The sequence below is a fragment of the Pleurodeles waltl genome, chromosome 1_2, assembly GCF_031143425.1.
Source record: "Pleurodeles waltl isolate 20211129_DDA chromosome 1_2, aPleWal1.hap1.20221129, whole genome shotgun sequence".
Taxonomy (NCBI): Eukaryota; Metazoa; Chordata; class Amphibia; order Caudata; family Salamandridae; genus Pleurodeles; species Pleurodeles waltl.
The window spans coordinates 136,468,861-136,480,982 of record NC_090437.1 but is presented as its reverse complement, the minus strand read 5'-3'; the positions used below and the strand labels follow the sequence as shown (position 1 = coordinate 136,480,982).

At 46.8% G+C, this 12,122-nt stretch overlaps 1 long non-coding RNA gene across 1 annotated transcript in view; it reads left to right on the top strand.

Annotated features, from left to right (window-relative positions):
* Window positions 1-6,504: 6,504 nt before the first annotated feature.
* The window catches only part of LOC138295380 (uncharacterized), a 310,811-nt gene continuing 305,193 nt past the window's right edge, over window positions 6,505-12,122 (top strand). The window contains exon 1 of the long non-coding RNA XR_011203588.1: window positions 6,505-6,605. This is a non-coding gene — a long non-coding RNA (uncharacterized lncRNA). The remainder of the gene's footprint in view (window positions 6,606-12,122) is intronic.

The following is a 12,122-nucleotide window of genomic DNA, read 5'->3' as shown; positions in this document are numbered from 1 at the left end:
CTATCATCCACAAACAAATGGACTGGTGGAGAGATTTAATAAAACTCTCAAAGGCATGATTATGGGTCTCCCTGAAAAACTCCGCAGGAGATGGGATATCCTTCTACCATGCCTCCTTTTTGCCTACAGGGAGGTACCCCAGAAAGGAGTGGGCTTCAGCCCCTTTGAACTTCTTTTTGGACACCCTGTTAGGGGTCCACTCACACTTGTAAAGGAGGGTTGGGAACAACCTTTAAAAGCTCCTAAGCAGGATATTGTGGATTATGTACTTGGCCTCAGATCAAGGATGGCTGAGTACATGAAAAAGGCCAGTAAAAACCTTCAGGCCAGCCAAGAGCTCCAGAAGCAATAGCATGATCAGAAGGCTGTTTTGGTTCAGTACCAACCAGGGCAGAAAGTGTGGGTCTTGGAGCCTGTGGCCCCAAGAGCACTCCAAGATAAATGGAGTGGACCCCACACAATTGTTGAAAAGAAGGGAGAAGTCACCTATTTAGTTGACTTAGGCACTGCCAGGAGTCCCCTTAGGGTGCTCCATGTCAACCGCCTGAAACCCTACTATGACAGGGCTGATCTCACCCTGCTCATGGCAACTGATGAGGGACAGGAAGAAGACAGTGATCCTCTACCTGATCTCTTCTCTTCCACAGAACAAGATGCTCTGGTGGAAGGTGTAGTTTTGGCTGATTGTCTTACTGCTCAGCAGAAAGACAATTGCATAAACCTCCTAGATCAATTCTCTGAACTCTTCTCTACTGTGCCAGGTACCACTTCTTGGTGTGAGCACACTATAGATACTGGAGACAGCTTGCCTGTCAAAAGTAAGATCTATAGGCAGCCTGACCATGTCAGGGACTGCATAAAGCAAGAGGTCCAGAAAATGTTAGAACTAGGAGTGGTTGAGCACTCTGACAGTCCATGGGCTTCTCCTGTGGTACTGGTACCAAAACCCCATTCCAAAGATGGAAAGAAGGAAATGCGGTTTTGTGTAGACTATAGAGGTCTCAACTTGGTAACCAAAACTGATGCTCACCCTATACCCAGGGCAGATGAGCTCATAGATACACTGGCATCTGCCAAGTATCTAAGCACTTTTGACTTGACTGCAGGGTATTGGCAGATCAAATTGTCAGAAGATGCTAAACCTAAGACTGCATTTGCAACCATTGGAGGACATTACCAGTTTACTGTAATGCCTTTTGGTTTGAAAAATGCACCTGCCACTTTTCAGAGGTTGGTGAACACAGTCCTGCAAGGGCTGGAAGCTTTCAGTGCAGCATATTTGGACGATATAGCTGTCTTTAGCTCCAGGTGGGATGATCACCTGGTCCACCCATGGAAAGTTTTGGAGGCCCTGCAAAAGGCAGGCCTCACTATCAAGGCTTCAAAGTGCCAGATAGGGCAGGGGAAGGTGGTTTATCTGGGACACCTTGTTGGTGGGGAACAGATTGCACCACTACAGGGGAAAATCCAAACAATTATTGATTGGGTTCCCCCTACCACTCAGACTCAGGTGAGAGCCTTCCTAGGCCTCACTGGGTATTACAGGAGGTTCATTAAGAACTATGGCTCCATTGCAGCCCCTCTTAATGACCTCACATCCAAGAAAATGCCTAAAAAGGTATTATGGACAGCAAACTGTCAGAAAGCTTTTGAGGAGCTGAAGCAGGCCATGTGCTCTGCACCTGTCCTGAAAAGCCCTTGTTACTCTAAAAAATTCTATGTCCAAACTGATGCATCTGAATTAGGAGTAGGGGCAGTCCTATCACAACTTAATTCTGAGGGCCAGGATCAACCTGTTGCTTTTATTAGTAGGAGGTTGACCCCTAGAGAAAAGCGTTGGTCTGCCATTGAGAGGGAGGCCTTTGCTGTGGTCTGGGCACTGAAGAAGTTGAGGCCATACCTGTTTGGCACTCACTTCATTGTTCAGACAGACCACAAACCTCTACTTTGGCTAAAACAAATGAAAGGTGAAAATCCTAAATTGTTGAGGTGGTCCATATCCCTACAGGGAATGGACTATACAGTGGAACATAGACCTGGGAGTAGCCACTCCAATGCAGATGGACTCTCCAGATATTTCCACTTAGACAATGAAGACTCATCAGGTCATGGCTAGTCTTATTGTCCTTCGTGTGGGGGGGGGGTTGTGTAGGAAAGTACCATCTTGCCTGGCATGTTACCCCCATTTTTCACTGTATATATGTTGTTTTAGTTGTATGTGTCACTGGGACCCTGGTAACCCAGGGCCCCAGTGCTCATAAGTGTGCCTGAATGTGTTACCTGTGTAGTGACTAACTGTCTCACTGAGGCTCTGCTAATCAGAACCTCAGTGGTTATGCTATCTCATTTCTTTCCAAATTGTCACTAACAGGCTAGTGACCATTTTTACCAATTCACATTGGCTTACTGGAACACCCTTATAATTCCCTAGTATATGGTACTGAGGTACCCAGGGTATTGGGGTTCCAGGAGATCCCTATGGGCTGCAGCATTTCTTTTGCCACCCATAGGGAGCTCTGACAAGTCTTACACAGGCCTGCCACTGCAGCCTGAGTGAAATAACGTCCACGTTATTTCACAGCCATTTTACACTGCACTTAAGTAACTTATAAGTCACCTATATGTCTAACCTTTACCTGGTAAAGGTTAGGTGCAAAGTTACTTAGTGTGAGGGCACCCTGGCACTAGCCAAGGTGCCCCCACATTGTTCAGAGCCAACTCCCTGAACTTTGTGAGTGCGGGGACACCATTACACGCGTGCACTACATATAGGTCACTACCTATATGTAGCTTCACAATGGTAACTCCGAATATGGCCATGTAACATGTCTATGATCATGGAATTGCCCCCTCTATACCATCCTGGCATAGTTGGCACAATCCCATGATCCCAGTGGTCTGTAGCACAGACCCTGGTACTGCCAAACTGCCCTTCCTGGGGTTTCACTGCAGCTGCTGCTGCTGCCAACCCCTCAGACAGGCATCTGCCCTCCTGGGGTCCAGCCAGGCCTGGCCCAGGATGGCAGAACAAAGGACTTCCTCTGAGAGAGGGTGTTACACCCTCTCCCTTTGGAAAATGGTGTGAAGGCAGGGGAGGAGTAGCCTCCCCCAGCCTCTGGAAATGCTTTGTTGGGCACAGATGTGCCCAATTCTGCATAAGCCAGTCTACACCGGTTCAGGGGACCCCTTAGCCCTGCTCTGGCGCGAAACTGGACAAAGGAAAGGGGAGTGACCACTCCCCTGACCTGCACCTCCCCTGGGAGGTGTCCAGAGCTCCTCCAGTGTGCTCCAGACCTCTGCCATCTTGGAAACAGAGGTGCTGCTGGCACACTGGACTGCTCTGAGTGGCCAGTGCCACCAGGTGACGTCAGAGACTCCTTCTGATAGGCTCCTTCAGGTGTTAGTAGCCTATCCTCTCTCCTAGGTAGCCAAACCCTCTTTTCTGGCTATTTAGGGTCTCTGTCTCTGGGGAAACTTTAGATAACGAATGCAAGAGCTCATCCGAGTTCCTCTGCATCTCTCTCTTCACCTTCTGCCAAGGAATCGACTGCTGACCGCGCTGGAAGCCTACAAACCTGCAACATAGTAGCAAAGACGACTACTGCAACTCTGTAACGCTGATCCTGCCGCCTTCTCGACTGTTTTCTTGCTTGTGCATGCTGTGGGGGTAGTCTGCCTCCTCTCTGCACCAGAAGCTCCGAAGAAATCTCCCGTGGGTCGACGGAATCTTCCCCCTGCAACCGCAGGCACCAAAAAGCTGCATTACCGGTCCCTTGGGTCTCCTCTCAGCACGACGAGCGAGGTCCCTCGAATCCAGCGACTCTGTCCAAGTGACCCCCACAGTCCAGTGACTCTTCAGTCCAAGTTTGGTGGAGGTAAGTCCTTGCCTCACCTCGCTGGGCTGCATTGCTGGGAACCGTGACTTTTGCAGCTACTCCGGCCCCTGTGCACTTCCGGCGGAAATCCTTTGTGCACAGCCAAGCCTGGGTCCACGGCACTCTAACTTGCATTGCACGACTTTCTAAGTTGGTCTCCGGCGACGTGGGACTCCTTTGTGCAACTTCGGGTGAGCACCGCTTCACGCATCCTCGTAGTGCCTGTTTATGGCACTTCTCCGGGTGCTACCTGCTGCTGAGAGGGCTCTTCGTCTTGCTCGACGTCCCCTCTCTCTCCTGGTCCAATTTGCGACCTCCTGATCCCTCCAGGGCCACAGCAGCGTCCAAAAACGCTAACCGCACGATTTGCAGCTAGCAAGGCTTGTTGGCATTCTTTCGGCGGGAAAACACTTCTGCACGACTCTCCACAGCGAGAGGGATCCGTCCACCAAAGGGGAAGTCTCTAGCCCTTTTTCGTTCCTGCAGAAACCTCAGCTTCTTCTGTCCAGTAGAAGCTTCTTTGCATCCACAGCTGGCATTTCCTGGGAATATGCCCATCTCCGACTTGCTTGTGACTTTTGGACTTGGTCCCCTTGTTCCACAGGTACCCTAGATTGGAAATCCACAGTTGTTGCATTGTTGGTTTGTGTCTTTCCTGCATTATTCCTCTAACACGACTTCTTTGTCCTTAGGGGAACTGTAGTGCACTTTGCACTCACTTTTCAGGGTCTTGGGGAGGGTTATTTTTCTAATTCTCACTTTTTTCTAATAGTCCCAGCGACCCTCTACAAGGTCACATAGGTTTGGGGTCCATTCGTGGTTCGCATTCCACTTTTGGAGTATATGGTTTGTGTTGCCCCTATCCCTATGTTTCCCCATTGCATCCTATTGTAACTATACATTGTTTGCACTGTTTTCTAAGACTATACTGCATATTTTTGGTATTGTGTACATATATCTTGTGTATATTTCCTATCCTCTCACTGAGGGTACACTCTAAGATACTTTGGCATATTGTCATAAAAATAAAGTACCTTTATTTTTAGTATAACTGTGTATTGTGTTTTCTTATGATATTGTGCATATGACACTAAGTGGTACTGTAGTAGCTTCACACGTCTCCTAGTTCAGCCTAAGCTGCTCTGCTAAGCTACCATTATCTATCAGCCTAAGCTGCTAGACACCCTATACACTAATAAGGGATAACTGGGCCTGGTGCAAGGTGCAAGTACCCCTTGGTACTCACTACAAGCCAGTCCAGCCTCCTACAGCGACGTGGTTGGACGTCCGGGGATGCCATGTAAGGAGGGTGGGATTAGATATTTAACCGGCCATTTCGGGTGAACAGGCACCATTTTGAAAGGTGACCTGGTGGCCAGGGTGTAGTCGGTGGGGCGCTAGTTTCTTTCCCCTCCCTCCCTCCCGTTGGTTACGCTGATTGGGGTGGGTTTTCTTGGAACAGGAGTCCGTTTTTGTTGTAAGTTATGTGTCGCTTGGACAGGTGCGTGCCGAGGCGGGGACAGCTGCAGGGCAGCTATTAAAAGCTCGGGGGAGGACGGAGCTGGCAGGGAAAGTCAGGTATTAGGACGGGGGAACAGTAATTAGACAAGGACAGGCAGGAAACTGCTCAGTAGCGGACAGGTTCAAAGAAGCGGGTAGGTCGGGAGAATGTAAAGGAGACAAGAGGAAAGAAAAGACAGGTCGAGGGTAAGGGGGGAGGGATCGGGGTAGGGGAGGGGGAGGGGGAGGAGGAGGGGCGGGGGTAGGTGATTCGATGTCTAGTGAGGTATTCGTTTTGTAAGGCAAAGGCCAAGGGGGTAGGTTTAGGGGCATCTGTTCCAATAAAGCAGCCTTTTACACACACAAACGAGTCTCGGTTTGGTCACTCTGTCCCAATCGCTGATTGTAACTGAAAAATTAAGGCCATAACATAGAAATATTTTTAAACATATTTGTGCCTTAGGATGCAAGCACTTGTAATAAGGCAAACAAAACGTCTATCACTTTTGTGATGGAGTAACTATGAATGTCTTTCAGGCAGTGCCAGCTCGTCCATTATAGTGGAAGAGCATCGCCCCACTGCTGGAGCCAGGAGATGAATATATGCAAAATAAACTGATAATAAAGCAAGTAATAGAACTGCTTTATTATTATTTTATTTTATGTGACGGAGCCTGAGCTGGAGCTGAGTCTTGAGGGAGTAGCCATCCCTCTACAGCAGCAGGAAGAGTAGTGGACACAGAGCACTGCAAGTGCGCATTCAAGTTTGGCCAGCTATTGTAGGATGGCCACACCGACATGCAGACCTAGATTTCTCCAGGTTTGCTGAATGGAGAATAGCAGGCACATGCTCCCACTCCCTGCTGGACTTTAAAATCAGCCCGCTCCATCCAATCTCAGCGCTGGTCTCATGCTGGGTAATACCAGAATGAGAGAGGCGTCTGATTGGTGCAGGGTGTAGTGTCGCGCCCGTGACGTAACGGGATCGCGGGCACTATTACTGCGTATCAGTTATGAGGGGTGGTGCAGATGCAGCCCCTCTCCTGTAATGTGTTTGGCGTGGCCCGAGGGTCACGTGATAGAGTCAATAAAATGACGCGGAGGCCGGAAGGTGGGGTCTTGGTAGCGAGGGAACCAGGATGATAGCGTGAGACCGCCACCTCCGGCCCAAGCGCTCACTAACACCAAACCTGCGTATGCCTCGTTATTTATTGTAGAGAGCGCCACCAGGTATTATACTACACAAGGGTGTCCGGCAGCATGTGTATCGGGAGCTGGAGTCAGAGAACACAGAGAACTAGACGTATTTCTTAGTAACTACTGTGGTATTATATTAATCATGTACGTATCATGGGTTGAAGTCATACCACAAACTCCTGTGAAGTCACTGAGGTTAAAGTATGTGTGATGTTACTTCCGCTCCCCCTGGCATTTTAAATCACTGTGGTAACTTGTGATAGATAACCTGTCTGCCAAACTATAAATCAGTACCTACATTAGGGTGATATCTCATGTCAGGCATGATCTCAAGAATTTCACATGAGGCAATTTCTATTTCCATGAGCATACAATAGAAATATGGTTTTGCTAATCACATAAAAACTCAGTTTAATTTTAAGAGATTCATTAACAGGCAGAACAGATTCCAGATTTAAAAACAACATATGATTATATCCGGTTTAGGTAGCATAGTGGTAAATTACAGAGGACAGGCAAGTCAATTAAATCGTCTTTTCAGTTATGTGATGGACAGAACATTATGTCATTAAATATAATCTGGTTACCTACCGTGGAGATCCGAGATAGTTAAATAATTGCCCCCTCGATCTCACCGGACTACGACTCTGCGGACAACAAGAAAGACGCTGTTTAATTTATAATTTGTAACATTAAAGATGACAAACAACATGCAATTTACATCAGTAGCGCTCAAATATTTTTTTACGTAGTCCCAAACTGCGCTGCATTGGGCTAGGTCTGTGCAACCTGGGACTGTGTAGCGGAATGGAGCGAGATATGTCCTTTCTTCTGTTGAGGGACACCATTTCAAACGGTGCCAGAGAGTGTATCTATGGGTGTATGCCACTCCTAGATGGCACACAGATAGTGCTCTTTCTTTCAGTCTCATTGCCCTTTGCCAGCAACAGTAACATCCTATAGAGAGATGGGCAAAGGTGTTCAGTTATTCTTATGTGGCCTTGCAAATGAGGGGAAAACTCATTGCCAGTGGGGGCTTTGCGCCTGCTCTTTGTTACGACAGGATCAATCAGTAATGAAAAAGCAAGTGCCAAAAGTAATAAGCGAATAGCCACTGTGTCCCGACGACACTTCAGTAATTCAACCCTTACTGTCTCATTTGCGAATATTACAGGTGACGAGTAGCTCTGGCATTGCTTTTCTAAAGCGGATGTTTATCATTAATATCAGTGCCTTATGGACGTGGCCACAGACAAACTGAATCACCAGACTGTTCAGGTGACGTGGATCTCACCAAACATTTCTGGAGTTCGAGTCGGAGGTTCGTGTGTTCACTAAGCCCTTCAATATGTTTTCATACACTGCATATCAGGATATTACAATATTTCTTTACTTTGTCGAGAAATCCTTCGAAAAAGGATGTGGTGCATTTTTTAATCCCAAGAACACCATATATATTTTGAAACTGTTTTATCCATTTAGCACAGTGTAAATCGTGCCCTTGCTGGTGCAGACAAACAGAGTCTGTCAAATTTAATACAGATTCATTATAGAGCACCAACGGTATTATTACCACGTTAAAATCCCCCCCCCCCAACGACTTGTCCCCAATAGATCTGCATGAAACTTACCAAACCTGTGGAAGGTTAAAAATGCTAAGTATCTGTCAAACCCCTTCTGAAATTGTCAAATCATTGCATAATTATTAGCAAATTAATACATTTTTCACCACTCTTTTAGATGTACCCCCTTTGGCGAACTAGCGCACATTTTGAAATACAACAAGAAAGCTAAACATGTTAAGCGAGTAACAAATTTCATGCAAATTCGTCAAGATATCTGTAAAATATAACCCCATCAGGGCCAAACCAAGCATGTCTTTAACTGCTAATTTCTCCCCAAAAACTACGGATCAGATTTACTCTAAACCAACAAAAGCATAATCCTATAGCTGCAAACTTTGTGGTAAGGTTGGTATAATTCCATTCAGCATTTTTCTGTATTAAGAGCAAAGAACTGTAAGCTAAATAAAATAGGAAAATGCACCTTTAGGCCACCTGGCATTCTAACACAAAATGTTGTCACGAAGGACTCAGAGGTTAAACTTTATTTCTGAAGTTCTTAAAATGGTCTCAAAGTTTCTAAGAAAACAAAAAAAGCCAGGATGGCTTTTGTCTGGTAGTTGGGCAAAATGCCTGGCCACAGGCAATGTACTGCACCATCCCCTGCAGAACATGACTGAGATGTGTGCAGTGGCAGTTGACCACGCCACAGATCATTTGGAGAAAGTCAGGTAGCCAAGCCCCGCTGTGCATGCCCTCCCGCCATCTGCAGTGGGGGCTGGCGGCAAGGTGGGTTGGGGCAGGCCTAGTGCTGGCTCCTGCTGCGCACTGCTGTGCATATTGATGTTGGACAACCTTAGGTGGATTGGGCGAGGGGCATAGCCACAGGCCAGGCTCAGCAACCAAACCCACGGCACCTGGCTTTCAGTCATGTCATCAGGTATGACTGCTCTCGGAGGGTTGGATACAGGAACTGCCAAGAGGTCAGGTCACACCCTGCGGCACCAGTAGATGGCTACTCGCTAGGGGGTTGGTCACAGGATGGTCAACTGGGTTGGACCTATGCTTAACTCTGAATGTGATTAAAAAACACAGAAATTAACCGAAACAACAACGGTTACATTTCTACCTATAGTTAGGTATGATAATAAGATCTTAACTTACACTACAAAAACCCTAGACATTCACTGACAAAAAGGTTAAAATGACATTGTAGTTAGGTATTGAAATGTGACCAGTATCCTTAATAAATGCAGGTGCAAACATTCATGAAATGAGATAAGAACCAATGTTGAAAAAAGCAAAAAAACACTGAACGTCAGCAGTTCTACTTTAGTGAATTAACTATAACTTGCAACTCCAACAAGCACTGCTCCAAACTTCACAGAATGCATCACTCATAGCATGAAGAGAAATGTTGCAGCCATCATCAACTATAACATGTTCTATAACATCATTGATAACATCACTGATGGTATCTGAAATGTTAATCACATCTTTTGTGACAACACAGTGCTTTGCAGGGGGGCGATTTATAGTTAACCTCACCACGGGCAGCCAAGAACCCTTTGCTGGACAAAAACTCCTATGGTCTTGTAGTGCCCTAAGTCCCGGCCTTTTATTTTATTTTAGTTCAACAGTACCATGGTATTAATAAAAATTGACACTGGGGCTGCTCTGAGACCAACAGTAGAATCGCAATAGTACTGCTGTACTGTGTTGTCAAGGAAAAAGATCCTTTTTATTTGACCCCACGGAGAGTCCCTCTGGGAACCTCTCACAAGGACCAGGGTTTCAGGATACCCCAACCCTGTCCCCATGCTCCTTATTTTTTTAGTTCCTTATTTTTATTAGCTTTCTATAACATGGGGACTAAGTCCCTGTATCATAAAATGTCATCCTCAACTTGCTCTTCATGTGAAAGCCATTTAATCTGATCATGTGTTTGGACTTTTCAGTACCACAGCAGTACTGAGGGAGTACTGCGTGAGCCAATCGCATCACATGTTTTGTATTGGCGACACCCTGGTACTCAACTGTACTTAGGTGGCAGTATCACATTGCTATAGATATGTAAATTAGGAATCTTAATTTCCCCAAAACTACTGAAAGGATTTATACAAAATCACAAAAAGCACATTTTCTGGATAAAGATCTAGCTTTCTGCCAAATTTAGTGTTATTCCACTGGAAATTGCATGCGGACCAAACAGACCAAGCAATAGGGCTAATAGAAGCCCTGACAAATGCCCTTGACCATCTTTGGCACAAGCAAGGACAGAAACATGTTTGCCTGAACTGGATGAACCAGCCATTTCACTGGATTACCCTCCACCATTCATTTTAACGATATAAAAAAAACACCAATAAAGGAAATCCCTTGGGCTTACCTTTAGGTATTTTCAGCAAGTTGTATCTTGATTCCTCATTTGTCCAGTATCCCTTAAGATGAAGTACCATCTTACCAGGGTGGAATAAGGAAGCTGATGATGAAACATGCCACAAGATGTGGGTGAGGCTTCCTTATCCAGTATAATGTTTACTTATTACTTACAGTCATTCTCTTCTGTAAGCTATAGGGAAAGACTCTGTTCCCCATCATTTTTTTGTGTTTACCAAGCTCCTCCCCAACCCATAACCCCTGTGCCTCTGCAAGCTCCATGGAGCAAAAGGACTGGTGGCAAAACTACCAAAAGAGGGACTTATAAAGATCCCTCTCAACCCAGAACGCCAGCACTCGGGCAAGCTTCATGGAATGAAGGGCCCAGCGAAAAGCCACCATAAGGTGGAACTAGAAAGCTCCTCCTCATCCCAGAACACCAGTGGCAGGGCAAGCTTCACAGATTAAAGGGCCCCTCAGAAACCAAAGCTCTCACCCACTCCAGAACACTAGCACCAAGGGAATCTTAATAGACTGAAATACCTGGTGGCAAAGCTGGCAAAAGGCAGATCCACCAAACTCCCACCTACCCTGGAATACCCGTGCAAGGCAGAAGGTAAAGCTGTCAAAAGGTGAATCTGTGAAATTGCCCCGCCCAGAAACAGCAGCACCAAAGCAAACTTCTTGGACTAAAGTGCCCAGCTGCAAAGACTCCAAGAGGTGTAACCCCCAAACAACCCCCATCCAAAAACATCAATGCCAGGGAAAGCTTCATTGGCTGATGGGCCTGACAGTGAAGCATCCAAATGTCAGGACCGTCAAGCTTTCCCGACTCCAGAATACCAGCATTGCGGCAAGGTTTGCAGATTGAAAGGCCTGGTGGAGAAGCTGCCAAAAAATGAAACCACCAATCTTCTCTCCACCTTGGAATATCATTGATGGGGCAAACCTCACTGATAGAAAAGCCTGAAGGAAAAGATGCCAAGATCCCCAACCACACAACTCTACTTGAGGCAAGTTTTACACGACAAAGGTTCCAGCGGCATACCACAAAAAGGTGGAAGTGCCAAGTCCCATACCCTTGAACACTAGCACTGGGGCAAGTTTCAAGGAGAGAAAAGCCTGGAATGACCAAGTTCCATCCCAGAAAACCATCACCTGGTCAATCTCCACGGACCTCCAAGTTTCCCCCCATGTCAGAATACTAGCAGCTTTGCAAGCTTCACAGACAGAAGTGCCCAGGAGCGAATCAACCAAGGGGTGGTATTTCCAAACTTCTACTACCCTAAAACACAAGCCCCAGGACGAGTTTCACAGACTGAAGGTCCCAGTGGCAAAGCTGTCAAAATCAGAATCGCCAAGCTCCCCCAATCCCAGAACACCATCACCGGGACAAGGTTCATGAGTAGAAGAGCCTGATGATGAAGCCACAACACCAGTGGCGTAGCGTGGGTTGTCAGCATCCGGGGCAAGGCAAGTAATTTGCTCCCCCTAAGAGCTGCGAGCGCGCCCCTTCCAGATGTTGCGCCCGGTGCGGCCGGCCCCCCCTGCACCTCCCACGCTACACCACTGCACAGCACTCCCCCCCCACCCTAGACCACCAGTGCAA